The sequence below is a fragment of the Alligator sinensis genome, unplaced genomic scaffold, assembly GCF_000455745.1.
Source record: "Alligator sinensis unplaced genomic scaffold, ASM45574v1 scaffold157_1, whole genome shotgun sequence".
In the NCBI taxonomy this organism is placed as follows: domain Eukaryota; kingdom Metazoa; phylum Chordata; order Crocodylia; family Alligatoridae; genus Alligator; species Alligator sinensis.
In genome coordinates, this window is record NW_005842316.1 from 677129 (window position 1) to 704389 (window position 27261).

Here is a 27261-nt window from a genome sequence, read left to right on the forward strand (position 1 = left end):
CGTGGAAGACCCATCTTTTTGCCTGAGCTCCACTTCAGGTAAATACTAACCTTCGTGCTTATGTCGGTCAGATCTCAATGGGACTTAACTATTTGTCTGTAGGCAGTCAGAAGCACCCTCAGCGGTATTGCCTGCTCCAGTATTCAAAACTCTTACCTCTGGAAAATCAGAAAAGTGGCCTAAAATATAATGGGATTTTAAAAATAATACATGTTGTTTACTTTTTATTTGCTTTTCATCTTGGAGGGTTTGGTTTCATAGGATCCACCTTTTTCCTCCCAGCCACGAGGGAGAAAATTATAAATTCTTTAAAAATGGTGAAAAGTTTGAGTGCCTGATAACACCTTGAGCGCTAAAATAATACCTCCCCTGCCCCCCCCCCCCCCGATTATGGCAAGTCTCAACCATTGTTTGATGCAGAGACCTTTATAACGTGCTCTGAATATAGCAGCCTGGCTTGAATGAATTGGAAGATTCAGACACTTTAAAAAAAGAGCAATGTTGAGGTGGAAGGCTGCTCCCAACACACTGTTCTTTTCTGCTGTCTGCATTATTGTAGGATATATCACTTTTGAAAAATTTCAATTACAGCACGTATGTCAGGGGAAAGCCAATAAGGATAAACTAACTTTTTCTTATATTTAACATATAAATTTTTTATTATATAAAAGTACTTAAAGCGTGCTCACTTCATCCTATCTGCAGTGGAAAAAAGAGGGGAAAGAAAATCAGTGCATTCTAGGAAGCAGAACATTTTTTAATTAAAAATGCCAGGCTAATTTGTTTCACACTCTGAGCCACTGATATTTTGCCGTTGGGCTGTTGTGTAGACTTGTCTGCCATTTGTCTGAATATAAATAACTATAATTTTCACGCTTGTCTTTTCCTGCAGTTTGTCAAAATGGTTGGCTATAGCATCAAATTAATTTCATATCTAGCGAGCAGGTTTTAAGACGGAGGCTCTTCAACAGAAATTATTTTATCTTTTATAAAAAAACAAACATACAAAATAGCTTTACATAAAGCTCCCATATTCGATAGATGATATTTGATAGGGAGCTCAGAAATACTCTCTTAAGGAAGATGATTGTTCTCCAGCAGATCCACTTGAAGCAGCATTGTGCTGCTGGGGGAGGCTGAACTGGTACAGGTACAGAAGTTATACTTATTGCACAGTTTTCTTCTTCTCCTGTCTCTACGCTACATTTGACCATGTTGTTACAAATGCTTGTGCTCGTTTATTAACCAAGAGTTCTAGTTTTTTGTATGTCTTTTTGTGCTCATTTATTGTACTTTGCAGGATCTTCCATTGTAGGTGTGCCTTCAAGCAGCAGGCACTGCAGCAGGTGTTGCATAGTTTGTGGCTCTGTGCCACAGTCACAAGTGGCTGAACCAGTGGTATAGCCCCACTTCTCTGTTAGTTCTTTGGAATATCCGACTTCGGTATGTAGGTGGTTGAGACATCACCACCTTTGCCATGGTTTGTCAGTCCCTGGTGGTAAGGACTTGGCTGCTGGAATGTGCATTTTTTCCTGTCAGGTATTTTGCTGCGGTAGGCAAGAAGAAAGCTCTCTACAGATGGTCAGGGCCCATAGGCCGATGTAAAAATGGTGGACCCTGCTCTAAGATAACCCTGGATGGATGTAGGATCAGATTTCCACCCTGTAGATTAGAGTGCCGTCACAGATATCTGTACCAGATCCCATCATAACTCATGGCAGGCTGCATCCTGCTGACATCCCGTGGAACATTGCGGCATCCTGCTCATCCACCACCTCACAGGGTGGCAGTCTAGCCTAGGACAAGGCTTGTGTGGTCTGCCTGAGCGCCAGGCCACCCCCACCCTGGGGCTGTCGCTGACAAGAAGCTCCTGTTTCTAACCGCCCACCCCTTGCACCCCCCGGTCAGCTATGACCCGCTGCCTGGTATGACTGATAAGTGTGCGGATTCCATCTACCCCAGCTGGGCACTTGTAAAGTTTGCAGCTTTTGATTAAGTGCCATGTGGATTGTGGATGTTGCATTCACACAAGGTGCTGTCCAAGATGTTCATTCTGTACAGTGTTGTTTGTTAAGCATCTGTATCCAGATCTCAATCTGCTCAGCTGAGGAGGCCCCAGGGGAGGGCAGCAGGGCAGGGAGCCCGAGTCTACAACAGGCAGGGTATACCTGCCCCACACACAGATCTGGGGGGCATGGGTCCCCCATACCTTCCTAGAGATGCACGCAGCGGCAGGGAGCTAGCTGGCCCCCCAAATGAGCCACCTGTGTCCCTGTCATGCACCCTGCTGGGGTCCTGCGGCCATGCATTGCAGCCCTGGGCACCATGCACTGGCTGGGCAGCAGCTCCAGCCTCAGCCCTGCCCTGCCCAACTCCCTCCCTCTCTATGGGGGTCTCAATCCCCCCTCACCCCTCAGACTTACCTGCGGTAGCTGCTCTCCAGGCTGCCTGGACATGGGAATCCCTGCCTGACTGCCCTCCTCCTGCTCCCCCCCAGCCCCTTGCAGGCTGGACCTCGGCCAGCCTGCAGATTGTGCTTCACAAAACTGCAACATCTGCGTGTTTCTCTGTTTCAAATGAGAAATCCGCATCTTTCTCATGTAACAGGGGAAATCTGCATTTTTTTTTTCTCCGTTTTCCCATGAGAAACGGAAAACCCAGATCCCTGGTGATGATACTGATATATTGATGCTCCTCGCTCACCTTGTGCCTTTCAAACAATGCTCCTTAACCCCTGAGCCACTAGCTTGCAATGAAGCAGAGGAGCTGGCATCAGTCCTTCCTACTGTTGTAACACAGACTGATAAGCCCCCAACACTGAGTTAGGGTTACCATATGTCTGGGTTTTCCTGGACATGTCCTGTTTTTGGGTCTTCTGATCTCCGTCTAGGTGTTTTTTTGAAATACGAACAAATGTCTGGGATTTTGCTCTGCTCTGCTCTGCTGGTGGGAGCTCAGGGAGGGCAATTAGAGGCAGCAGATGATTTCTAGGCCTGCAAAACTGAGAATAAGCTTTCTCAAAGGATTCCTGCTAACTCCCAGGGAAGAAATATCATGGGAACATTTTGCCTCATGGTATTTGTGATGCTGTGCTTAAAGACTAGGATCTGAGTGCACAGCTGCTTAAAATTGGAAGTGGGGAACGAAAGCTAATCAGGCTTCTGCGGATCTTGGGAAAAGGTTACTATGAGAAGGTGGTGACAACCTCTTGTGGGAATAGGTGCCTTATATCCAAATCAGTATATACATCCCCATTTCTCCTTCCCTTAGAAATTTCTTGAGCACTCAAAATGCTGTTTTGACTCTACCAGTCCTGTATTCTTTGTATATCCAACGTGGTATAACCTTGTTATTGGGTTAAGTCAACTTTGTGAGAGAACTTGTCATAGGTTTTGTGAGTCTCTGACTCAGGGACACACTGATTAGTTAATAAGGTCACTGAAACTGTAAGGAATCTGTTGCAGCAGCTGAAATCGGAGGGTTTCGTACCAGTGGCAACTCTGAGTTGCATCTGCTCTGTGTATTAATATGGTCGGTGAGTAGCTGATTTGTGATAAAATTGGACACAGGTGTAAAGCTATTCATGCATGTAACAAGAAAAGGCTTGTGCCATTGCATCAGGTGCCTGGAGTCTTTCAGTGTAATGGGCCAAACTTGGTGATGTTGAAAAGTGTTATTTTATTTATTTATTTATTTTTTTGTAAATCAGTCCCATGGAAGAAAAAGTCTTCAGTGAAGGCCTGTGCTATATTCTCCTTCCTCTGCACTGGGTATCACTAAGGCCAGTGCAGTTACATGATAGATTTGCATTTGTCAAAAGTATGGGTGGCAATAGTGGAGCATGGGTTATAGTGCTCTGGGAGCAGTAGCAATCTGATCTTCTAGCCACCCATCTTAAATACAAGCAGAAAATGACACTAGTGTATACGAAAAGTGTGTAAGTGTTGGGGAGCACCTTGGAGAAATACAGCTCCTCCATCTCCCCCAGGCAAAATTATTATTAGCCTGTCAGATGGTACAACTGGCCTGTGAGAGATTTGAAAGGGCAAAAACCAAACCAAAAAAAAAATAGTAGTATTCATGTTAATACATGAATAATCCCTGAGATGCTGTGTGCAAGACCCTGAGGAGAGAAAGGATTCATCTTATTATCAGCAGAGTCGGTGGGTAGGCTGCTGGCTTTCCACCCTTAGCAGAAGGCAAGGAGGTTTCTTACCCAGCAACCTTGAAGAGGGACACTTTCATAGATAGACCCAGAGTTATGTTTCATGCAGTGCTCTGAGGATGGAGCCACTGAAATCACAGGTGTGCAAGTTAATGAGGTGTTAATTGGCTAGCAGGAGAATATAAACAGGAAGTTCTCCTGTGTATTGCTGAAGTAAGTACCTTTGATAAGCTTTGAAATACAAGCAAGTCTGTTGTTGGGCTAATGCTGCTTTTAAAAATCCTTAATGCCCTGGACTACATTTGAGAAGCTTGATAAATAACTGAATGGTCTCCTCCTTAACCATTATGTTTTGCTAATTGGTCTCTGATTTTAAGGAAATTTGGGATCTGCCTTAACTGACTGAGAACTTGTTTGTGCGTTCTCACAGATGTGTAAATTTAGCTGTCCAGAATTTCTTTAATAGGCAAGAGTGTAGGAAACATGATTACTATTGATGGACAAATCTGCTGTTCTGACAGCTATCCTGTTTATTGTGGCTGGTTCTGGGTTGAAAGCTATAGGCAAAATATTGCTGCCCTGCCTTTCTGTTAGGGTAGTTTAACTTCTGACTTGTTTTTATGCCTTTGTTGACAGGTTTTCTTTTTGGGATAATACCTTTCTTGCATCCTTTTTTCCTATTCTTCATCCACAAAGGCTCTCGGGATCCTTTGGTCCAACTTCATTGTTCTTTTACTGCATGTACATGCACGTGGCTGCTAGGCAGCCTGGAGAGCAGCTCCCTTGGTAAGTGGGGAGGGGGGATTGAGGACCCCATAGGGAGGCAGGGAGTTGGGCAGGACTGGGGCTGCTGTCCAGCTGGGTGGTACATAGGGCTTGGGGTCTGGGGCCACAATACGTGACTGCAGGGCACCAGCAGGGAATGGGATGGGGCTGCTGGCGGCTGGTCCAGGGAGCAGGGGGTGGGGCCAGCTCCCCCCCCACTCTGTGCACTCCTGGGGTCTGAGGATCCAGGCTCCGTTGATCTGTGTGTGGGGCGGGGATGGGCATGGGCGGTGGGCTTGGGTTCCTGCCCTGCTGCCCTCCCCCAGGGCCTCCACAGCCCAGTGGGTGCGACCTGGCACAGCGGGGCCATGCGGGGATGTTCTTGCCGCTGTGAGCTCCGCATTGCCTTGGTGAAGTGTCCCCTGCATGTGCAGCAGCAGTGAGGGGCACAACCCTGTGCCACCATGCCTGCTGCTGCCAGGCATGCAGGGGACACATCACTAGGGCAGTGTGGAGCTCGCAGCACCAAGGAGATCCCTCTGGCTTCGTTGTTCCCTGCAGTGCCGGGTCACACCTGCTGGCCTGGGGGAGGGCAGCACGGTGGGAGCCTGAGCTTGAAGTGGGCAGTTCACTCTATCCCTGCCTGGTGCACAAATTTGGGGGCATGGATCGCTCCTGCCCCACACAGGAGTGTGCTCAGTGGTGGGGTGCTGGCTCCTCTTCCTGCCCAAGCCCACAGCAGGTGGAGGTGAGAAGGAGAGGACTGGGCTCCCTTCTGCTGCAGCAGCCTCCACCTCCTGCCAGGGGCAGGGGGCTGTGGACCCAGGTCCCTGGCTCCATATCCCTGGCAGCATGGGGCCTCATCTGGCAGGGCTGTTGCTGGGGGAGTGAGGGGCACTAGCAGGGCCAGGGGGCTATGGGAGGGTGCGGGGAGTGAGTGGCATCAGTGGGGCTGTGTGGGGGCAGGAGGGGCCTTTCATTTTAATCATGGATTTTGGGGGTTTTATCAAAGAATTTGTGATTGGTTTTTTTTTTTTATCTTTTATCGGGGAAAAACAGGATCCCTGATTTTACTACCTATCATTAGTGATATTCTCCCTTGTGATGTGTTTTGAAATAGTTTTGGATGAAAAGTACTGTAGAAGAGCACTTGTGCAGTGATGTAGTGCTATATGCATGTCAACACGGGGTAAATCTGGAATACGGGTCAGAAAGAGGATCACCTATCCTATCTGCAAACACTTAGGAGCTCTTGAGGAACGATGCTTTGCAGGTTGTCTTTGGAGTCCACAAACTATGCCAGTTGAATTGCCCAGGAACAGCCAAGGTTTGCTGACCCAAGGGGCCAGAGAACCCTGGCAGAGTTTTCAAAGGACTCTGAGGAGAGCAAAGACAAAACTAGGTTCTGGCATGGGTACTGCTGAGGCTGTCTGGACAAGCAAGGTCTACCTAGGTCACCAATGTGGGGTGGAAGGATGTTGGGTAAGAAAAATCTGCCAAGAAATGGTTATATTGAAATCCTCTTTCTCTAGAGCTCTCTCCTGCTGCTCTGAGGCAAGGAACCTTGGGTAACTGCATCTAGGTAGGTTTGTAGACTAAAGCAGTTGTTTGCTCAGATGGAGTAGTACACCCCACGCTCAGTCTCTGAATGTGAACATTGCAGGCTTCATCCTGAGCCAGGGCACAAAGACCAGCACCTTGCAACAACCCCATTTTACAGATGAGGAAACTTGAGGCCCAGGGTGTGGAAGGGACTGGCTCACAGCCATCTCGCAGGGTAGTGGCCGTTCCAGTGATTGAACTCAAGTTTTCTGAGTCCTAGCTCTATCCATTAAGCTGTGATGCTTCAACACCACCCCAGTACTCAGACCAGTATGCAGCATTTGTAAATAGATGAGTATCCTCAAAACCCTCAGTGCGTGTTTCACTAGATCTTGGATATTGCTGTTGCTTCACAGCTCTGGCTTGGCCGTTCTAAAGTGGGTAGCAGGTATAGCGCAGGCCTGCTCTTTGGGAACGGTGTGGTGTTGCCTATGTGTAGAGTAGAACTGTCTTCACTCCCAGGGAAGGAGTGGGAGCTCCCTGGGTGACAACACTCATTTCAACAGCATTGGCTAAGTTCCCCATGGGATCCCAGATGGATTAGTTTTAGGTCCATTTGAGGTTTGGATTGTGATGATAAAACTCAGCTCTTGTAGGCTTATGCAGCACTTCAGGGATATAAAGTGCTATAGATGTGTGCACGCTCTGCGCTGTGAGGCAGCTGCTCTTCAGTGTTCAGCAGTGCATAAACCTACACACTTGGGAGACCTGTGAGTGTGATGTGCTTTAAATGTGGAGTCACTGCTGCAGCCCGAAGAAATAAGGAATAATGAATGGGTGCCTCCAAATTCACCTTGACGGCTGCTGTCAGCACTGCTACTATCCAGCTGTTTGTTCTCCCTGAACTCAGCAAGGCAGGAGTGAAAGCCAAATGAGGTTGGGGGCCGAGCAGGAGACAATGGGTGCTGCTCTTGCTGGTTCCCTTTCCTCCAGTGAAGTGGGATAAAGGGTGTAGCCTAATTTTGACTGTCTGGTTAATTTTTAAACTGTGATCCAATGTCTTGGTCTAGGATCCCAGCATGTTGTAATGACTTGGTGTAAGTATATGGCCAATTTTCTAGGATCAGATGCCTGTCCTGGGGTGCCCTGTCATTCTGCTTAGCAGAGGTGCTGCTTGACATAAGAATATTTGTTTCTGCTGTTTTCCATTCCTGTATTCTTCAATCGCACCCAACCAATTAGTTGGATTGCCGTTATCCCTGAACTGCATGGAGCAGGCAGGCAAAATTATTCATTTGTAGCAACCAGATAATTGTTTCCAACGGATTAAATTTGAATAGGTTTTCACTATTTGAAAAATGACCAAAGACATCGGTGTTTACTAAAAAACACTTGCAATTTATCTCTGAAGTAACCATTTAGAGTCTATTATAAATATCTCAACACATAGTAGAATGGATGTTTTGTAGTCCTACTTTCTGTGGCAGAGTATATAAAAATTCATAACCTTTTTGTTCTTATTTAGCTGTAAGTCACATTTTCTCCAAACCTACCAAGATACTGACTGTATCACTTTTTCATTAATACAATGACTTCCTATTATAAATCAGAAGGCTTCTGTCCTTGGCTCATGCTCTTTTTATTTTCCATCCATCTAAACAACCTGCAGCTATTACTTGATAAGCATCTGAATGTTCTTCTTGTCAAATATGTATTATCACTTTTTTTTTTTTTTTTTTGGTTCAACATAGTGTCTTTCTAGTGCCTTTCACTTTCTGATAGGACCATATAACTTTATAGAATAAAGCTTGGGAAAACCCCCTTAAAACCTTGCTAATTTATTTTCTTAACTGAACAAAAATTAATGTAACACAGAAATATTGTAAATACTGTATAGGATATGCCCCTGTCAGAGTGCCATGGGAACAGGGTGATGTAACAGTTGTGAGAAGGTGGTTCATGCACCCCTTTAGTAGTTGACATCCTTACTGATAGCGTTACAGAATAACCCAAGAATTGTACAGGAAGGGATACACTCTTTTTCTATGGTAGAAAGAACAGGACTAAAATCTTGGAAGGTTTCTTTTGACATCAGGTTTTGTAAATGCTTGTTATAAAACGTGAAGTTTGGGTATTATTCAACCTGGCAGTATGCATATAACTTTTCTCCTTCTGCAGCTGTCAAAAGATCCTCTCTATTTATTAGCGCCTACACCATAGCTGTTTCTGCACTTGCAGTAGATTTAAAACATTAAAACATGATCTTTAGAAGTGGCAAGGAATATAGCACTGTGTGTCAGCAACACATCCATCATTTCAAAACCCTTTTTAAAAGAAGAAGAAAGATGAAATGTTACACTAGTGATATTTGCATGTCTCCTTTTTTTATACTTTGTTTCTATTGTTGTTCAGTGTCTATCCAGAACACAGGCTTTTGTAAGTAAATGTAGGCCTTCTGTACAAACATTATGCCAGTTGTAAGCACCTCTGGAGAATGGTATCTTGTTGCCATGGGAAATTTTTGGGTTTTCCTTTGTCAAGAATGGCTGGTTTTTTTTTTTTAAATGTGAAGGGAGTTGAGGGGAGAGGCACCTAAGTCTCTCAAACAATGTGAATCCTCTTTCCTCATCACAAAAAAAATAAAAAAAAAAATCACTTAAACTGTAGTGTAGGAATGAAAAGGGGAAATCTTTGTTTAAAACTATATCATGCATCTTATTAAAAGTCTTTTCCTCTATTGACATAATACCAGGGCGCAGAGCTGGGTTTATCTATTTCACTTTGGACTTACTCTTTCTCAGAACAGCTCTCTTATGAGTCATTATTTTATTTTTCCAGCTCAAGTTGATCTCCGATTCTCCCTTTCTGCCTTATCCTTCATCCAACTCTCAAAGATTCAGGATAAAAAGGATCACAGAGTTCTTTTTCTTTTCTGCCAGGGATATGTACATTACTAGAGGGCAGTTCCTTCGCAGAGAAATGAATTGTAAGTAACGTGCTTTTATTTACTTGCCCTGTAGCATAAGGAGTATAGACAAACCAAGCTTTTACTCTTAAAGTTGAACATCTATAGCTCATGAGGACTTAAATTGTTGAGGGCCCTAGCACACACTGTATTTCTAACACGATTAACGCCACCAGGTGGACATTCATCTGGGCATGAAGCTGAATGCCTGAAGCGGGCATGAAGATGGGACTCCCAGTTGCATGCCTGCTTTGTAAAAGTCCAGTGCCCTGTGAGCTTGATGTTGGAGAGAGGCTCCCAGATGCTGGGCTAACTATGCCCTGGCCTGCAGTTGGGAGCTCCAGTTTCGTGCCTGCTTTTTTTTATGCTCCTGGGTACCCAAGGAAGAAGTACCTGGTGAGAAGGGAGCTCCTGGCTCCCCAGCTGTTGCTTCCATGGGCCTGGTTGTTATAGCTGGGGAGCAGAGAGCTTTTTCTCTGCGTAGCTGGGGTTTGAGGAATATTCCCAGGTCTGGCATGGCAGGCCATGTGATTTGGTAAAATCTCTCAGCCCCCAGTTGTGTGACTGCCTTAATGTCTGCTGGCAGCCTAAGAGCCATTGATGCCCAAAGCCTGTCGAAGTGGATGGAGTCACGGACTTCAGTAGGACCCAAGTTCTCCTTCATAAAGGGTGATGCAATGCCACTGAATCCATGTTAATACAGAAGCATCTTTTTCAAGTGCCTTCTTAACATCTACTTGTGTTGATTCTCCTGGGCATGTTCTCATTCCTCTTGTGGGCTCATTTGCCTCTCATTTCATCTCTTGTGGCTGGAGATTGCATTCTTAAACTGATCTCTGCTTAATTGTTATAACACAATTCCTTTCCCAACAGGAGATTGAGGTGCAAATGGAAGAGAGGAACAGATCATGACAGCATCACTTTTTTTTTTTTTTTTTTTTTTTTTTTTCTTCTCTAAGAATTTCTGTGCAAGAGGTTTTGGAGTCAAGGTCTCAAGGGTGTTTTGTTCATACCTAATCGGACCCGACTGGTCAGGTGTTGGGAAGGGGATAACTGGTCTATGCTGTAGCTTTAGTATAGGTTTGAGTGCCCTTCAGGGGGCGGGGGGAATTGGTGGTTCTGAAGAAGGAATACTAGAAATATTGGAGAGAAGGCTTTATCTCAACGGTATTTTACTATTGTTTTAAAGCCAAAACCCAGGCAGGGGATGAAGTGCAATTCTTAGAGTCCATAGACTTTGAGAAAGGCACCTACTTCCAGACTACTTAATACTGCTCTAAAAAACCTTATTTTGTGTGTTCACAGCTCCTTGTTTGAGAACCTCTCTGCTGTTTTGATTTTGAAGGAACATGATCTGGTGCACATGGTTGGATTGTGTTTACATCAGTAATAATGATCACCCCAATCCCATTACCCTCTTCAAACATCTTTTGTAGGGTGCCTAATGTGGCACGTTTAACTTCCTTGTGTGTAAGACTTGCAATTACTTCTGAATCGTAAAGGCTTGCACGCAGCTCTGCCACCCAAGACACTGCAGCCTGATTCATTTGGAATGCTAGTCACTTGAACCTGATCTGAAGTTGTCTTGTGATTCAATTTTCTGTCTGTGTGTCCTGCTGTGTTTTCTGCTCGCTCCCCCTCTCTCTTGTTGGGCTGCGAGGATGGCATCTAATGCTGTGTTAGTGGTTTTTTTTTTTTATTGAGCACTAGTGGTAACTCATTGCTGGGAGAAATACTTGTATGTTTAAGGACCTGCTTTCTTGAGGCTTCTGGGAGGGGAAAGCACCCTTTGTTCCGAGCCTGCCGGTCTCCCCTACTGGCTGGTGGCTGGGCAGATTCATGATCCCATCTCTTTCCAGCCCCAGTATGGTCAAGTTATGCCTCGGAGAATGTGAGTAACTGCAGTGAGGATACTTTTTGCCACGGTGGGTTTCCTTGAATACCCCATTCAATGATCACTGAAGCTCTTGCCCAAAATACATGTGCTTTGACTGAGTTTCTGGCCCTTTTGGCCTTTAGTTCTCAAGAAAGATTCTAGATGGCCAGCTTGCTGGCAAGATTTGCTCCTGGGAAGAGCAAACTTTAAGTGAATATGGCAGAATAGTTGCAGATGGTGACTGTTAATTGTGTGCTGAAAACCTGGCTCTAATCATCTTTCAGCCTGGGGAGGAGAATGTACCTTGTTGCTTGTACGTTCCATCAAAACACCTTGACTGCTGAAGTCTTGAATCAGTACTTGTCTTGCTGCAAGCCCAGTTAGCAGGCAATGGACAGGCCGGATATGTAGGCATAGAACAAACAGTCTGTTGAATCATTTTGAGCAAATGATGATCTGCTCGTGGAACAACTGGAGACAGGAAATAAAGGGCTAAATTCCATCGTTACTCTCGGATCTAACGCAAACCACTTACATCAGTCAACAAAAGCAAAGTGCTTCAAGCTGAGAAACTCGCACATTTCTCTTATGTCTGGTTGAGGATTCTTCTCTCCTGTGAGTGCAAACCCGGCTGTGGTGCTATTTGGGTATTCACAATGTACACTCTCAATTCCTCCTTCTGGTTGTGCAGATTCTAGCGTAGTCTCTTCTGTCTCTAACAAAGGTTGTGCAGTCTTGATGCTGGTTTGGCCTGCTCTTTTCTTGCTTTGCATGGTATCTTACTACTTGAGTGTTGAGCGTATGATGACGAAATGTAGACTTCAGCCTTTAGATGGCTGCACTGGCACATTGCAATGTGCCCCAATGCTACCAGAACTGACGTGTGCAATTTTTCTTTCACGAGCAGTAATTCTTTGAATCAAGTGAGACTGCATACTTGAGTCTTTGCAGGATGAGAGAGTTGGGTAGCTTCCTTTCATGCTTGCTCCATACAGATATTTAAAGTAGTTTATGAGAGAAGTCTCTTACCTTGCCTATACAAATAGCAAGGTTTCTGCACCATGGTGAAGCTGCTGAGACATAGTAATTTCCACTTGAATGACCATGTCTGTGTTTAACACCCAATTTCTCTTCTGGCTCATGCTCTCCCATATTTTTTACTTATTTTTAGCAAAACAAAATACCACCCCCCACCCCATATTGTTTTAGCTTTCTTTAACAAAAAGCAATGTTTGATGTTTAACAGACAGAAACATGAATAGCTCTGGATGGCTTAACCTTCCCTAGTCTACTTGTCTTCTGTTACCAAGTCAGTAAATCTGGCTTTGTCACAGGCAGTAGAATGGGATTAAGTTCATGCAGTTTGACTTTCAGCCCCAGTGGGAGTTAAGAGGAGTTATAGGTGCCCGGGCCCTCTGAAAATCAGGTGGGTGCTGTCTGTTTATATAAAATACAATTTGAGAACAATGTGGTGGGCGCTAAGCAGCTCAGTGAAAAGCAAAATGTGATGACAAAAGTATTAACAAAAAACCCAAATCTCTGTTGTTTGGCATGAGAGGAACTCCTCAGAAGTGCATCCTTTTCTTTTGTGTAAGGAAGAAACATGTATTAAAAATAGTGGATACTTCACAGCTTGAATACTAAAATGTCAAAGTCTGAGGCTCGTTCTTCTAACCAGAACGGTTGCAGCTCTGCATTAACGCTTATCCTTTGTAATTAATTATTGTCACAACTGTACTATACACAGACCAGCTCTCTTTTGTGGGAGGTTTTTTACATGTGGGGAAATGAAAGAGAATCTGATGGAGAAGCAGCCTTTCCTAGTAGGTCTCTCCAGTTACCCGTCTGAAATATTATTGCTTTTAAAGTTGCTCTGAAACTGGCATGCATGATCACATTTTTTTTATTTGGCTCCAAGTCTGAGCTTTGAAAGGATAGATTTGGAATATGTGTAACTATTAAGTAGCGGATTCTCTCTCTTTTTTTCCCCCCCCCTTCCCTCCCCCCAGTAATCGTGAGTGTTTTATTTCTCCCCCCCCTTCCATATAAATATGTTTGAAACTGCTCTGTCCTTTGACTTATTTCTTAAACGACAAGCAGTTTCCTCTTATTGTTGATTTCCATAGCTTCAAAATGATGAGAGAATTCTGACACCAGCTAAAAACTGGTTCTTTCTGTAGTAGCGCATGCCATTTCTTCCCTGATGTTTGCATTTTATCTATGCCCAAAATGTTCTCTTCTGGGCATATCATCTGCCAGAGGGCCTGAAACGATCATTTTGTCATTAGCACATTGTCCTTTTTAAATGGGTCCTTTTGAATCTTTCAGTAATCAGTCAGCCAATTGGAATTTCTTTTCTGATGTCTACCAATGACATGCTGACTTTTGTCAGTACAAATGCACAGCTCATGATGATGATCTCCTATCTCAGTTTAACCTTTCCTCTCTTTTTCTTTTTTCTTTTCTTTTACAGGAAACTGCTTTATAATAATGGCTGCCTCTGCTATTTCTGTTATCTTGAGGGAAAGGGGATCTGGAGCACATAAGGGGGCCATGCTGAAATTTAAGAGAGAAGAGACTGGAAATATTCAGTGGATTCAACACTGTCGCTGGGGAGTAAAGCATATGTTACACTTCTGATCCTTGCCCCGAGGAGATCCTTTCAGCTCACTCCTAGACTAAAATGTGTGCAGGCTGACCTTGGTGTTTATCCAGACTCCCATGACTTTATTGGGGTACCGGCTACAAACCTTTTGCTACAGGAGCGAGGCCTTGGCTTCAATGATCTGTGCAGATCCCAGCTGGTATTTCTATGCAGTAGCTAGTTCCCTTTTTATAATGACTACATTTGAATAACTTGAGCCCTTAATGACTGTGATGCAAAACCATTGTTGAGGAAATAGGAATCTCCCACCTTGCAGCTGATGTACTTGTTGTATTTAAATCTTGCATCCTGTGCTCAGAAATAGCAATTTAGAAATGACAGCTCAAGCAGAAGGAAGTTCAGTAACCAGCACAGTGTCGTCCAGTAATATGGACACTTGGGAGGTCCGGGTTTAAATAGCCTGCCACATCACAGACTTCTTGTTTGATGCTTGGCAACATGTTTCGACCAGACTTCCCAAGGCAGGCAGCAGCACGTTCAGACGTGCCACGCTGCTCTGCACATGCTCCCTCCCAACTCCTGCAATGATGCAACCAGGCTGATGGGCTCTGTGGGACAGGGTCCATTAGCCTGCCTGTCTACCCACAGCACAACCATGGCTACACTGCTTCTGCTGTGAGAGTTGCACATGGAAAACCATATGGTGGGTTCAACTAAACCACTATCCTGCACATCAAATTTGCAGTAGCAGAGATGGATTTAGGGCATATCTGTGCTTGAGTGCCATATCTGTGAAATGGTAGTAATTGTGTACCTCATGGCAGCTCTGGAGACATGCTAGACTGCGAGATGCTCGGCTGCATTCAATGGCAGCAGGAGAAGCAGCCATCTTAAAGAGATGGCCAGTAGTCCTTATGTGCACGCTCACAGGCTTGACTGATGGAGTTTGACTAGTCCTTTAAATTCTTAAAAAATTTAAAGCCCTTTCCTAAACTCTTTCTCTTCCTATTTGTTTCCATTTATTCTGAAGTTTTCCCCTACCACCCACCTTACTGCTTCTGTAAATCTCTGGGGAATGATCTGCCGCATTTCAGTTGTTCTGCACTTTTTCCCTGAGGCTGGCCACTGATGTATTTGCTAGTTGCTGCCACAGACTTTGCAGTACTTAATAACCTTGCTTTTTTTTTTTCCTTTGGGCCATGCTGCATTTCTGACTTTGCAGGTTTATACAATTCACAAGAGTCTGAATTGCAGATTTGTTTTGCTCACTTGTCTTAAAATTTGGATGGTCAAATTCAATTGTTTTCTCTCCTTCCTTTCCTTCCCCTCCAGCCTATATCCTATGCTGTGCATTATGAACCAAACTCTGTCTCTCTGCCTCACACACCCCTTTTATTTTCTGCAATGGAGTTGCAAGGTGATACCACAGAATTTGGCTTTCTGTGTGCACTGGGCTACTTCAGCAACCTCAGAAGCTTTATATAGAAGATCTTAATCATTTTCGATGGAAAAGATTAAATCTAGTCACGTGAAGAATGCAACATATAGCCTATTTTTTGTAATTCCTGGTATTGGCCATCATAAATTGAAACTTTAAAAGAACTTATTTTACAGTAGGAACAAATAGATATTTGTATTTCTTATGGAGAGCCAGGTCCTGAAAGAGTGAGTGAGGTGTGCTCTGAACAGGCCTTGCAGCTGAGGTGCCTCAGAGGATATAGCTGGAAGATCACCCAGTTATGAACCATGGCTGAATTTAGGTATGAGATGGACATTGAGCTGCTCAAACTGACAACATGAAGGCACTTCTGGGCATGCCCAGAAGCTGACCTTTAGGGTACTTGACTGGCAAAACTTGGCTTCAGTGGGGTTTTCAGTCTTGCAATTTTGGATTTAGGGCACCTGTATATTCTACCTAACAGTTGGATCCAAAAGGGGTGCCTGAGGCGCCACTATGCACAACACCTAACATTAACTGCCTGGCACAAAATTCAAAACCCTGCTCCTTAAATTGTGCATTGGGAGAGCTAGACAAGAGAACTACCAGCATGGTGAGCAACGTACCGTTCAGAGGGAATCGATAGAAACCCCGAAGGTAGGAGAATGTCTTCAGCCCTGGAAAAGGGCAGAATGTAAACTGTCTTGCTCAACACTGCAGGGAGATGGATAGCCTGCAACACTGTCTTTAAGGTAGGTGTATGTGTCCTTCCTTTTCAAGGGTGAGCATAGCTCATGTTTTGTCTTAACTTCCCTTTCTACGCCCCCAGCCACGAGCTCTTTTGTGCAGAGCAGAACAACTTCAATAGATGAGTCTCCAGTGTCCGAGGGAGCAGTCAGTCCACTAATTTTTGCATAGTCCAGAGGAACCATGACCCTCTCCTAGGGGTCCAGCATATAAGCTGGTGATGATGTCATTTTTTTCACGGGAATGGGAGAGGTAGGCTTGAAACCCCTCAGGCTTCAAGCATTCGGGTACCTACTGAGATCAGCTTTGAGGGTGAGGAAGGTTCTTAGCAAGGATTTCCAGCATCATAGTTGGATGTACAGGCTGCAGTTCAAATCAGGTCCTTCTGGCCCTAGATCCTGGTATGGATCTAGGCCTCAAACTACAGCAATGGGTGTCAGCACATAACTTTAGGTTAGATGGAAGAGACTAAGAGGAAGTTTAAAAGTAAAACACTTTCAAAGGGAATTGCTTTAAAAAATATTTTCAATATCACTGCCTGGAGAGCTGTTTAATTTGGTCTGTAACTTTATTTGGGTTAACTCTTCCTAGAAATATAACAACTGTTAAAAATGTGGTGAGGTGTGTATGTTTGGTTCAGACCCATCCTAGGAGTTAGGAAGTAATTGGATTTGTCTAGGCAGTTGTTAATAAAGTGCCCACCTATAAACACCGGGGACCAGTTGTATTTAATTGGGCTACAGCTGGTGCTGCTAGTGTCTTTATTTCCCTTTGCTGGGCTAGTCTGGAGGAGGCTGAAGCTTGCTAACTGATTAGCTGTCTTGGCTCAGGTTGTGTTCCAGTTAATCATCTTTCATTTCCAGCCATTTCTTTGTGCTGGTAGAACTGTGAAGGAACGGCATAAAATTACATTTTTGTGTACTGGAGAGAGGAACTGAGGTCTGAGCATCCAACCTGGGTGGTTTTGCCATGTGGCCAAACAGACCGGCCAGTGATAAGGACCTTGAAATCAACTTCCAGTCTAGGAAACCTTTCTCATGACAAGCTGTAAATCTGAAGAGAGATTATGATAGAGTTGCTGATGTGACCTCACTATATCAGCCTGAATGGAACTGCCAAAATATAATTAAAGATGCCGTTTATCTGTCTTCCAGACAGACCCCGGTTGTTCATGTCACTATCTTACGTTCTACTTTCTCAGTGACAACTGATTTAATACCCGACTTGGGAAAAGCATTCACTTGTTATGTCCATGCTGAATTGGTGTTTGTTAGTGCCAAACTGATGAACAATAAAATGGTACCTGCATGTCATATAGTATTTGGTCAGTGTTCTATACGTTTGTCCCTAAATATTATTGGATGTGCCAGGAAATTGCTATTTATTAGCAAGATGTGTTAATATAAGCATGTGTGGTATTCTTTTTGTTCAGACCTGTTCTGTTACCACAGCCTGACTAATGTAAGGCAAAAACATTGGTTCAAAGTTTGAGGTGCTTTATAAAGGCTGGATTTTGCGACTATTACTTGAATTGTACATATTTCTACACACTGGATGCATGAGTTTTAGCCAGTTTTGGAGTTATTGGCAGGCTAGACAAATACTTGAGACCAAAATTCAGAGGCAGGCTAAACACAACTGGGGATAGTGTGACATGCAACTTCTTTCAGGTCCTTTCTTCGCTCTGGACCCTTACATTTACTTCCTGTACAAAGTTATTAAGTTTTTGCCACCTCTTGATTTGTTCCTCAAATTGTACTGATGGGGTTTGTTGTTGAGGGCAATTGGAATACCATATTAAAGACGAAATTAATGAAAATGATTCGGGCAAAGGTGTTCCTTCCTTCTCTGGCAAGTCGTTTTTTAGATAAATTACCCATTTTAATCCTACTCTAAAGGTGTTCCTTTAAGTTGCAGTTAATTATATACTCGGTTGTCATACCAAATGCATGTTTTGCTGCAACTGTTTGGTGGACAGTTAAGAGATGATCTGATGTTTGACAGGAGTTGTAACTTTGGCAGATAAATCATTCATATCATAACACGAGGTGGCACCCAATGCCAGTAAAACCACTTTTGCTGTAGGCTCCACTGGCTGTTTGCACATGCTTTGCCTACTCAGCATGCAAGGAGTGGTTGACAAGGTTTCCTTCATCTTTGATGTAGGCTGAGAAGTGCCAGCCTATGCACTGGTACATTGATCAGCCCTAACCTTGCTGGCTTCTCCTCGCATCCTGTCATGTACTGTTCCCTCCCTGTATAACTCCCAGTAAAGATGTCATACTTAGTCTCTCTTTTGTTTTTACCTTGTCAAAAAATGATGCCTAGTTTTTAATTCAGTACCGCTATGTTCCAATTCTATCCATGTGGATGCTGGAGTTTTAATAAGCCAGTAGCGGGGAGAGGTTCAAGCAGCTTTTTGAACTTGCGTGAGGGTGAAAACTATTTTTGAATGTAATGTAATGAGACAAAAAGTACAAAATGTATAACTCCTTGTTTATCAATGCTGACTTGCCCAACAAGATTCCAGAGCTGAGAATCTGTAGGGGAGAAGGTCCCTCTTGGAGAACAATGTTGTCACTGCCTTAGGGCGTCCCCATCTCCAGTACTGTTATGATCGGTGTGCACACAAAGGGAAAGATAGTCTTTGATAGCATCCCCACCTCCCTTGCCACCCAACTTTTGTGTGAAGTCCCTCTCTAGCTGAGCCTGGTATGAAATATAGTTGGCTAATGTTAATATTTGTTATAGCAATGTGTGTAGTTCACCCCGGATATCTGAGTACTACTTGTCTTCTGCTGATGCATAATGACTGAGAACATAGATTGCATAATCCACTTTGTGCCCATAACTCCAATTAGATACAAAAGAAATTTGTATCCCTAAAGCAGTGGTTCTCAGGCTTTTCAGACTCAAAGCACCCCTTGATAGACTTGAGGCACCCTTTGAAAAATGCTAGTTCTTAATGTTAATTTTATTTATTTATTTTACTACACATAAATAATAGAGCAAGTATTCTGTTGCAAATAACTCAGAAATATTAAAACTCAGGGTTTTTAGCACCTTGGGTCCCTATTTGAAAACTCTGGGTTTATCTTGTGCTAACTTTGTATGATATCCTGTGGCACCCTTGAAAGGCATGGCACCCTGGTTGAGAATTGCTATCCTAAATGCTTAAGATTGCAATTGAAACCAGATACTGTGGGCAACGAAAAGCCAACCCTCTTAATAAAATAGCTGACCTTCTTCAGAAAGATCCATAGTAAAAAACCTTGTAACAATGAGCTATAAAAGATTCTTCTAGTAAATAGACTCTTATTGGCCCTGTCAAGCAATATGATTGATTATAGCATATATACAGATTATGGCATGCTTTAGACAGGTGTCTATCTGCAGTCTTGTGAAATACCTTAATGTTTTTTCCCCTTGGGAAGGTACTTGTAACATATTGGGGTCCCAGGGGTGGCCATGGTGCTCCCTGGTGGCTCTGTGACTGTGACCATGCCCTGCTTTGCCCCTAGGGCACCCCCTCTGTCTCGTCTGCCATGCTTTGATGGTATTTATAAATATGGGGAGGCTGCCCATAGGCCTTTGCTAGGCCTCAGTTCCACTGGTCCCAGGCCCCTGGCTGGGCTTCGGCAGCCAACTGTGTCTGGCAGGGCACCCCAAAGCCTTAAGGGGTGATTTTTATATGACTCCAAATCCTTCCCTTTACCATGCCCCATGCCTCAAAGGTGTTACAGGTATGTTGTCCCTCTGTTGGGGCTTCAGCCTCCTCTGCCTTTGCCCCTTTAATTTAGCTAGGCCTTCTAGCCTTGGCTCACTGAATTGGACCTGGCGTAGTGGCACTAGCTTTGTTTGTCCCTTCCAGTCACCGGGCTCCTGGCCCCTCTGTGGCTGCACCTGCACCCGGCAGGGCTCAAGGCAGTCAAGTGCCTCCTGCACACTAATGAGGCCTCCGTGTCCCCTACAGCCTCATTCCAAGCCACTGGTCAAAACAACAACACGAGCCCCTGGGCTGTAACAAATGACAACAGAGAAAGCAGTTTTCTGTCCCTTTAAGAGGGCAAATCTTTCTCCCCTTGTGTCAGTGTAGCATGGGCTCCTTGTGAGCTCCCCAAGCCTTGGCATTCCTACAGGCTGCAAGCCTGGTGGCTCTCCTGGACAGGAGCTCCCTCCCCTGTAGTAGCCAGGGAGAGACTCCCCTGCCTGGCCTAGCCTTGGGCTTATATACTCCCAGGCCTCTGCCTACATCCCGTCAGATGACTGCCTGGGCTGGCTGCTAATTACATCATTGGCCCAGTTGCCCTGGCAACTGGCAGCTTGCTTCCTGCCTAGCCTGGCTGGGCTGCTTTTCCTCTTAAAGGAAAAGAGAGCCCCCCAGGCTCCCTGTTACAGTACTGTACTGGTTTTTGAAGCCAGTGTGGTTTGGACATACCAAATCATTGTACAGGATGGAAGGAAAAAATAGCCTCAAGAATGAGCATTTAACTTTTTAAGAAAAGTGAAAGTAATACTACTGAGCTGCTGTGTCTGAATCCTTACATGCTTCAGCAATGCAGGGTTTTTATAGGACATCAAGTGGATAAACATGAAATTATCGGTACAATTTGGCACATGGTGCTTTTTCATGAAACAAGAGAACAATTACTATTACAAGTGGGCATTTTGTATAAACCATTATTTTCTTGAAGACTCATCACCTTTGGGGAAAAAAAACATGTATGGTTATAAAGTTGCCTGAGATGGTTCTCCATAGAAGCCCTGATTAGCGGGCTAAAACACTTCTGTAAACTCTATCTGATAAGACCTTACCTCCAAATTCCCGGAAGTCTTTGGGGTGTTTCCATTGACTTCAGTGACCTTTAAATTAATCCACTCTAGTCTGAATTAAATCAATAAAAAAGAAGCCTTGGTTTAAAATGACCAATTCCAATCTTATTCTTTTATTTTACTTTTTTTTTTAAGCTCTATTCCTAAAGTGGGGTTGATTCTCATTGGCCAATTAGTCATTAAGATGTATTAATTTGCCTTTACACTAAATTCAGTGCTACTTTCGGTAGCCAGGAAGATAGATTGTCCTTCCACCCCCATTTAAATAGTTATATAGCTGAATTCTTAATTTTTCCATTTTATTCTGCTGGAAAACAATAAATAACACTAGACTTTTTTTTTTTTTTTAACTCCATGTTTTCTGTCAAACTGCTTTTGGATGGAAATTGAAATTCAATTAAGAATGCATAAAAACAGCAATTTTAAAACTGATTAGTTAAATATGCTGGATATATAAGAAACTTTCTTTTTGCATATATGGCTGATTTATTTTATTATTATTTTTTGTGTGTGGATCAAAATATGGAAGTACTATCCAAAGTCTATGAATAAACTAATTGTTGCTGGTCATGACTCAGTTTTAGAACTAGCCAATTCTAAATCTGGTTCATTTTTTGGAAAGGGTAAACAAGGTTTCTTGCATTTTCAGCTCCCAGTGGGTTTCTTCCATTTGAACAAACTACTTAGCAAAAGGAATTAAACTGAAGTAAGCAAAAACCTTTTCTGCACCTATTGAGGAGGCTATAGCTGTCAACATTTATTTCATCACTTCAATAAACAGACTTTGGTTCCAGGTGTTTATGATCAGCACTCAGTCCAGTGGTTTGATGCATTTTGGGGGTTTTTTTAAGCTTTGAATGTTTGCATTTCACTTAAATTAACCTTTTAAATAGATGCCTATAATTTTAAGTTTTGGGGTTTTTTTTTAAGCTTTGAATGTTTGCACTTCACTTAAATTTAACCTTTTAAATAGATGCCTATAATTTTAATCCGTACTAAATCATTAATTATGATCTACCCTAGTTCAGGCCTTAAAGCAACACATTTGACCTCTGATTTGTCGAGCTCCAGTGGCCAGGAGTATATAAGTAATTCCACTATCTTTGAGGCATCTGTCCCTTTGTCTTATGTGCTTAAAGATGAGCAACTGCTCAAATGTTTTGTGTTGGGATAGTGATGGTTCCTATGTGAAACCACTTTTCTGGAAGTTGTCTTTAGGACACGTTGCAAGAGCAAAGAGTGTAGCACTGCTTTTCTATGCATCCTCGAACTCGTGATGGCTAATTCTCTTGTGGGTCACTTGCAGAAACCTGGGATGAAAGGAACCTGAATAATAACAACTCCCCCCCCCCGCCCTTTCTGTGTGGTTTTATAATTAAAACCTGTTGTTGTAACTCTTCTCTTCCTCCTCTTTTATTTCTATTATGGTGAAACTTCTGATGGAAGAAGGTGAAATCAACGGGGAATTTTCTGATTTACTTTTGAGAAGCTGGCAAACTACCTCAAAGGACACTTTTCCCCCTCAGAAGGCTAAGGATAGAAGTTAATGCTTAATTCATTCTAACTTGGAGGACAGCCAGCTGAGCAGGGGGGTTCCTTCAACATGTGCTATTCACTGTTCTCTAATTCAAGCTTCCCATTCCCTCTTATACCTTTCTTGGTCTCTTTAATACCCAGTCAGGAAATCCTGAATTTTCTCAGTTTGCAGGTTGTTGTAAGGGATGCAAATTGAGATTCCTATTCACTTTGGCCAGCTCTGGATTAAGATGCACCTCCATCCATACTTTTTTGTCTGTATGAAGGAAGCTTCACCCTGTCCCTGTTCTCCATGCCTCCCGCACACCTTGGGCTTTAGTGCCAGTTCCTCAATGCCGAGCTACCCACGACAGCAACTTGCATATTCTAAATGTATATTTGGAAAGCCCATGAGCAGTAATGTTAATCTATGAAGATCCATATGAATTATGCACTCTATAATGGCAAGTAGAGAAAAATTGTATGTAAAAAGTAAATACCCATATCAATTGCATTGTGTGTCTTTAAGCCAGGTTTCCTTCCTGAAAAAGTCTGCATTGCCAATTATTTCTAGTTGTGCTGAAAACACTAAGTTGAGGCAGACTGTCAACAGTTAGAACATTTCCCATTTGGGCATCTTTCCTTAGCTCTGTCTTTGGATGCAGATACTTTTATGAATAGTTATTCATTCATATGGTGGAGGCCTACTCAATATTCATTTGTACGAACACAACACAATAAGCTAGTCCTTGCCCCAGAAAGCCTCCAGTTTCAATCTGGTGAAAAGCAAGATGTGAACACTGAGAGAACAAGACATCTTAACATAACTTGACAGGTTGGAAAATGACTTCCCGTAGTTTTAAGATGGAGTGCACAGGCTTGGGGGTGGGAGGGGGTTATATTCATTCTTTTGTCTTGTGCAGAATCCACGTTTGATCTTTCATTTGAGTACAGTATCTCCTGGAAGAGAAAGTGTCTCATTAAAACAAAAAATGATATATAGCATCTATTAATCAATGGGATGGAAATGCTTAACACCCTGAACCCAGTGTTTAAATGTGTCTCTTAGGGATCAATATTGTTTCCAAGTAACTAAAGCAAAATCAATACCAGACACAGACTTCATTTTGGTTACAAATCATTAGGTTCCAGTGTTTCTGAACTTTTTTTGTTTGTAGCTAAAATTGCCTTTTAAAGAGTAAACTTTACCCAAACAACCCCTCTAAATTATGCGGTTTAGATAAAGTGTGTGTTTCTCGCAAGGCTTCATTCATTAGTTACTCCTGTGGTTCTGCTGTGAAACACTGCTCTGAATAAGGTGCCTGAAGCTTTCTGCCCCCAGCCTGCTCCTAAGACTATGTAAACACGAGCTCTAGCCCATGTACTTTGCTGGGCTTCTAGGTGGGGAGGGCAAAGGAGCATAGCAGTAACTTTTCTGCCAGACGAGCACCAGAGGAACAGCTCTTTGTAGAGTGCCACAAGGATGTCCACTGGATGGGTGCTCCATTAGGGCATCCAGCTCTCTGCCTAGCTTATCTGGTGCAGAGAGCAGATGAAATCTGCAGCTGCTCTGTTTTTATTTTTACAGAAGTTAATAAATATTAGGGAATGTGCACATATTGTTGCAATGGCACTGAAAAGCCATCCTGCCTTCTTCGTGGGATTCGGGGCAGCCATCAGAAGACAGCAAGAAATGCTGTCCTAGGCAGGGGCTTATCAGGGGAACTGAGACTGCCAGTCAAAGTGAGCAGTTACTTGCAGCACCACTGATGATGCCCTTATGCTTCCCATCCCCATGCTAACCTTTACTGTTGTGCAGATTGTCACATGGATGGCTCAGACCCCTCATGGACCTGATGTTTGTCCCCTGACCTGATGGAGGCACCTCAGTTCCCTGAAGGAGAGGAGGAAAATCGGTGTGAAAGGTAAGGAAGAGACAAGCTGGAAGCAGTGATACGTTTTAATATCTCCTTCTGGCCACCTCTGAGATCTCTGAACTGTTCAATTTTCCCTCCCCACTTTGGCTACATGACTATATCAGGGCTGTCTTCTGCGGGCTTGAGTAACAGTGTGGGCCAGGGGTCAGGGAAGAGTCTTCGTGCACGTGTGAGTGGATATGAAGTGTGATCAGTGACCTGTACTTCAGTCATCCCTCTCTGAAGTTACCTACATTTTGTGTGAATACTCTGGCCAGTGCTAGTGCACTCCTGATATTCTGCAACTTGGAATAGTTATTTCATTCAAAGCTGTTCTTTCTGTTCCAGCTGGTGGTATAAAAACAAAAAAGGACTGCTGGTCCTTGACTCTCACTGCTGTTGCATCTCAAAATATCCCCCACTGTACAAGCAAAGCCCTAGGTGGGTGGATAAGATCCTAAAATGGTAATGTAGAAAGTCAACATGCATTGTGTTATCCTAGAGTCCTACATTCTTAGAATGTAATACAGAACTCTTCATGGGCTAGATGCATAGCAGCCTGACATGGAAGTAAAAGGGGAAAGGAGTTAAGGATGAGCCATACTTGCTCTTTTACAAATTCAAAAAGGAGAATGAATCAGTTTCTCATTCTAGCATAGCTGAAACTATACACATTTGTCTCATGCAGGCCAAGAAGAAAGAAGTAGTGCTTTTGTGGGTCATCTGTGCTATGTTGAAACATCACCCATTCACAGTCCTTTGTTAACTCTTCCACTCAGTCATTGCCCTAGAGTGCTAGCAACCATTCTTTAAAGAATCCCACACCTTGAACATTTGACCTGGATTGCAGATGCACACAAAATAATAGGTCCATTGCAAAACTGTATCATCATTAGCTATGACCTGTACGACATTCTTCCTACTTACATTAACTAGACTTTTAATAATTGCTCTTGGTTTTTTTCCCCATTAGCTGATACGCACATAACTAAAGGCACTGCCATTTCATTTTATCCTGGCTAATTTTTGTTAAGTTGCCTTTTTGGTGGGTCATTTATTGTGTTTTGTCCAATTGGCTGTTCCCAAGGTAAAGAGAAACTGAAAATTCTGAAGCCAATATTTTAGTGTTTTTCCTTCAAAATTCAGTAGTGTCTGATGCAGACTCATACCATAAGTTGCAGATGAATCCTACAAGCTCTGCTTATAAATTTCTATCAGCTTTACATTTGAGTAGTGCATTGCCCTGGGACTGCAATGGTTTGCTTTGTACTGGGCGCATCGACATGTGCAATTAAGGCACATGGATAAACTCCGGAGCTCATGAACTGGAGTTTATTGCTCCCGAGCATCACAGCTTCACATGTGCTTGGGACCACAGCATGTTGAGCTGTGTTGGAGCAGCCCAGGGGGTCAGCCTGCCAACCTGGGGTTGCTCCCTGTGGCTCAGCGTGCTGTGGATGGGCTGGCTGAAGCACCCTTATGCTCCAGCCAGCTGAGACTGTGTCTACACATGCGCTACTGTGGAGTTTTTTACTTTTATGTACAATGCTCTATCCTGCTGCAGAGTAAATTTAGTGTAGTTTACTCCAGCCTAATAGGGGCGCACACATAGATGCACAACGATTAGTGTGCAACTAATTCATCTACTGTGCAGTAAAGTCTTGTTTAGATGTGCCCACTCTGGATTAGATTTCTTTTAGTAGATCTCTGAACAATCCAGAAGACCCCACAGCTGTCACCATGCCGATCTGTTAAGTGGGCTGATGTATTACATGTGCAATTAAAATGCTAGAGCAAAGCCAGACGTAGTCCTGTCAAAGTAAAAGGGACTTTCAGCTGCGAATGGAATGGAACTTTGACAAATCTGCTGAAAGTTACGAAGAGGAAGAAAGTCTGCAGGAAGAAAGAGACGAAGCCAAATAGGCTGTGATTGGAGCTGAATGAATATAGATATAAAGTATTTGAGGATGTTCTTGCAAATAAAACCTGCTGATTTGATTTGCTGATATCTCATACCATTTTAATCACTTTTTTGTGAACATCTGGTTGAGCTAATTCTTATTCACCAGAACAAAACATGGAAGACAAAAGCTTCATGAGTACTTGCATATATTTCACACCAGAAGTACTCTTCCAGCCCTTCTGAAAAGGTCTTTTTATTTCCTTGGCACAAAAGATCGTCAAACAATTATCCACAGCAAGCTTTAAAATCACAACCTGTTTGTAGATAATTCACAAGAGGGGGGAAAAAATGACTTCCAGCATTCAAAATGCCACTTATCCAAAGAAGGAATAGAAATAATAACATACAATATAGTGAACTAAGTCATATGAGATAAAAGGGTGAATGCTCCTGGCAACCAATATGTGAAACCGAACTATGGCCTAAGTAAGATGATGATTTTCCATATAGCTATTTAATTTAATTATATTTGTAAATGTTGTATAAGAACCTGAGGGAGAGATTCTGAACAGAAAAAGAGGTAATATGATCCAATAAACTGTAACAAATTTGACTAAGTAAAACAACGTGTGAAATGTAAGGAAGCAGGACACCACCTTGTTAAGATTCAGATAATTCTTTGGTCAGCTGTTCCTCTGGATTTTTTTACTTTGTTTCTTTCTTTTTTCACACTCCTCCATTGAAGGGAGTAGAAGTTACCCACAATAGTCTGAAGCTGGGTGGAAAACAGGTCAGGTAGTACCTCATAGACCAAGTTAGTCTACAAGGCGCCACCCTGCCCTGCCTTTTTCCATAAAATAAGTATTACAGAAAGTCAAGTAACAAGTTGATGCCTTATTCTAACTTAGCATCACAGTCAATGTCAATTTTAGTCACTAATCAACTTTGTCGCCTCCATATAATTTGCTAAGAACTATTTACACTCAAATCC

General features: G+C 43.2%; 1 long non-coding RNA gene across 3 annotated transcripts; it reads left to right on the top strand.

Annotated features, from left to right (window-relative positions):
• LOC102374418 lies at positions 1 to 26484 on the top strand. Of its 3 annotated transcripts, none has more exons than XR_324422.2 (3): positions 1 to 38; positions 24271 to 24376; positions 25056 to 26484. It is a non-coding gene; the product is annotated as an uncharacterized LOC102374418 (long non-coding RNA). The 3 variants fall into 3 exon arrangements; XR_003095194.1 differs by lacking the exon at positions 1 to 38 and adding an exon at positions 4879 to 4951; XR_003095193.1 differs by lacking the exon at positions 1 to 38 and adding an exon at positions 9336 to 9458.
• Positions 26485 to 27261: the final 777 nt, after the last annotated feature.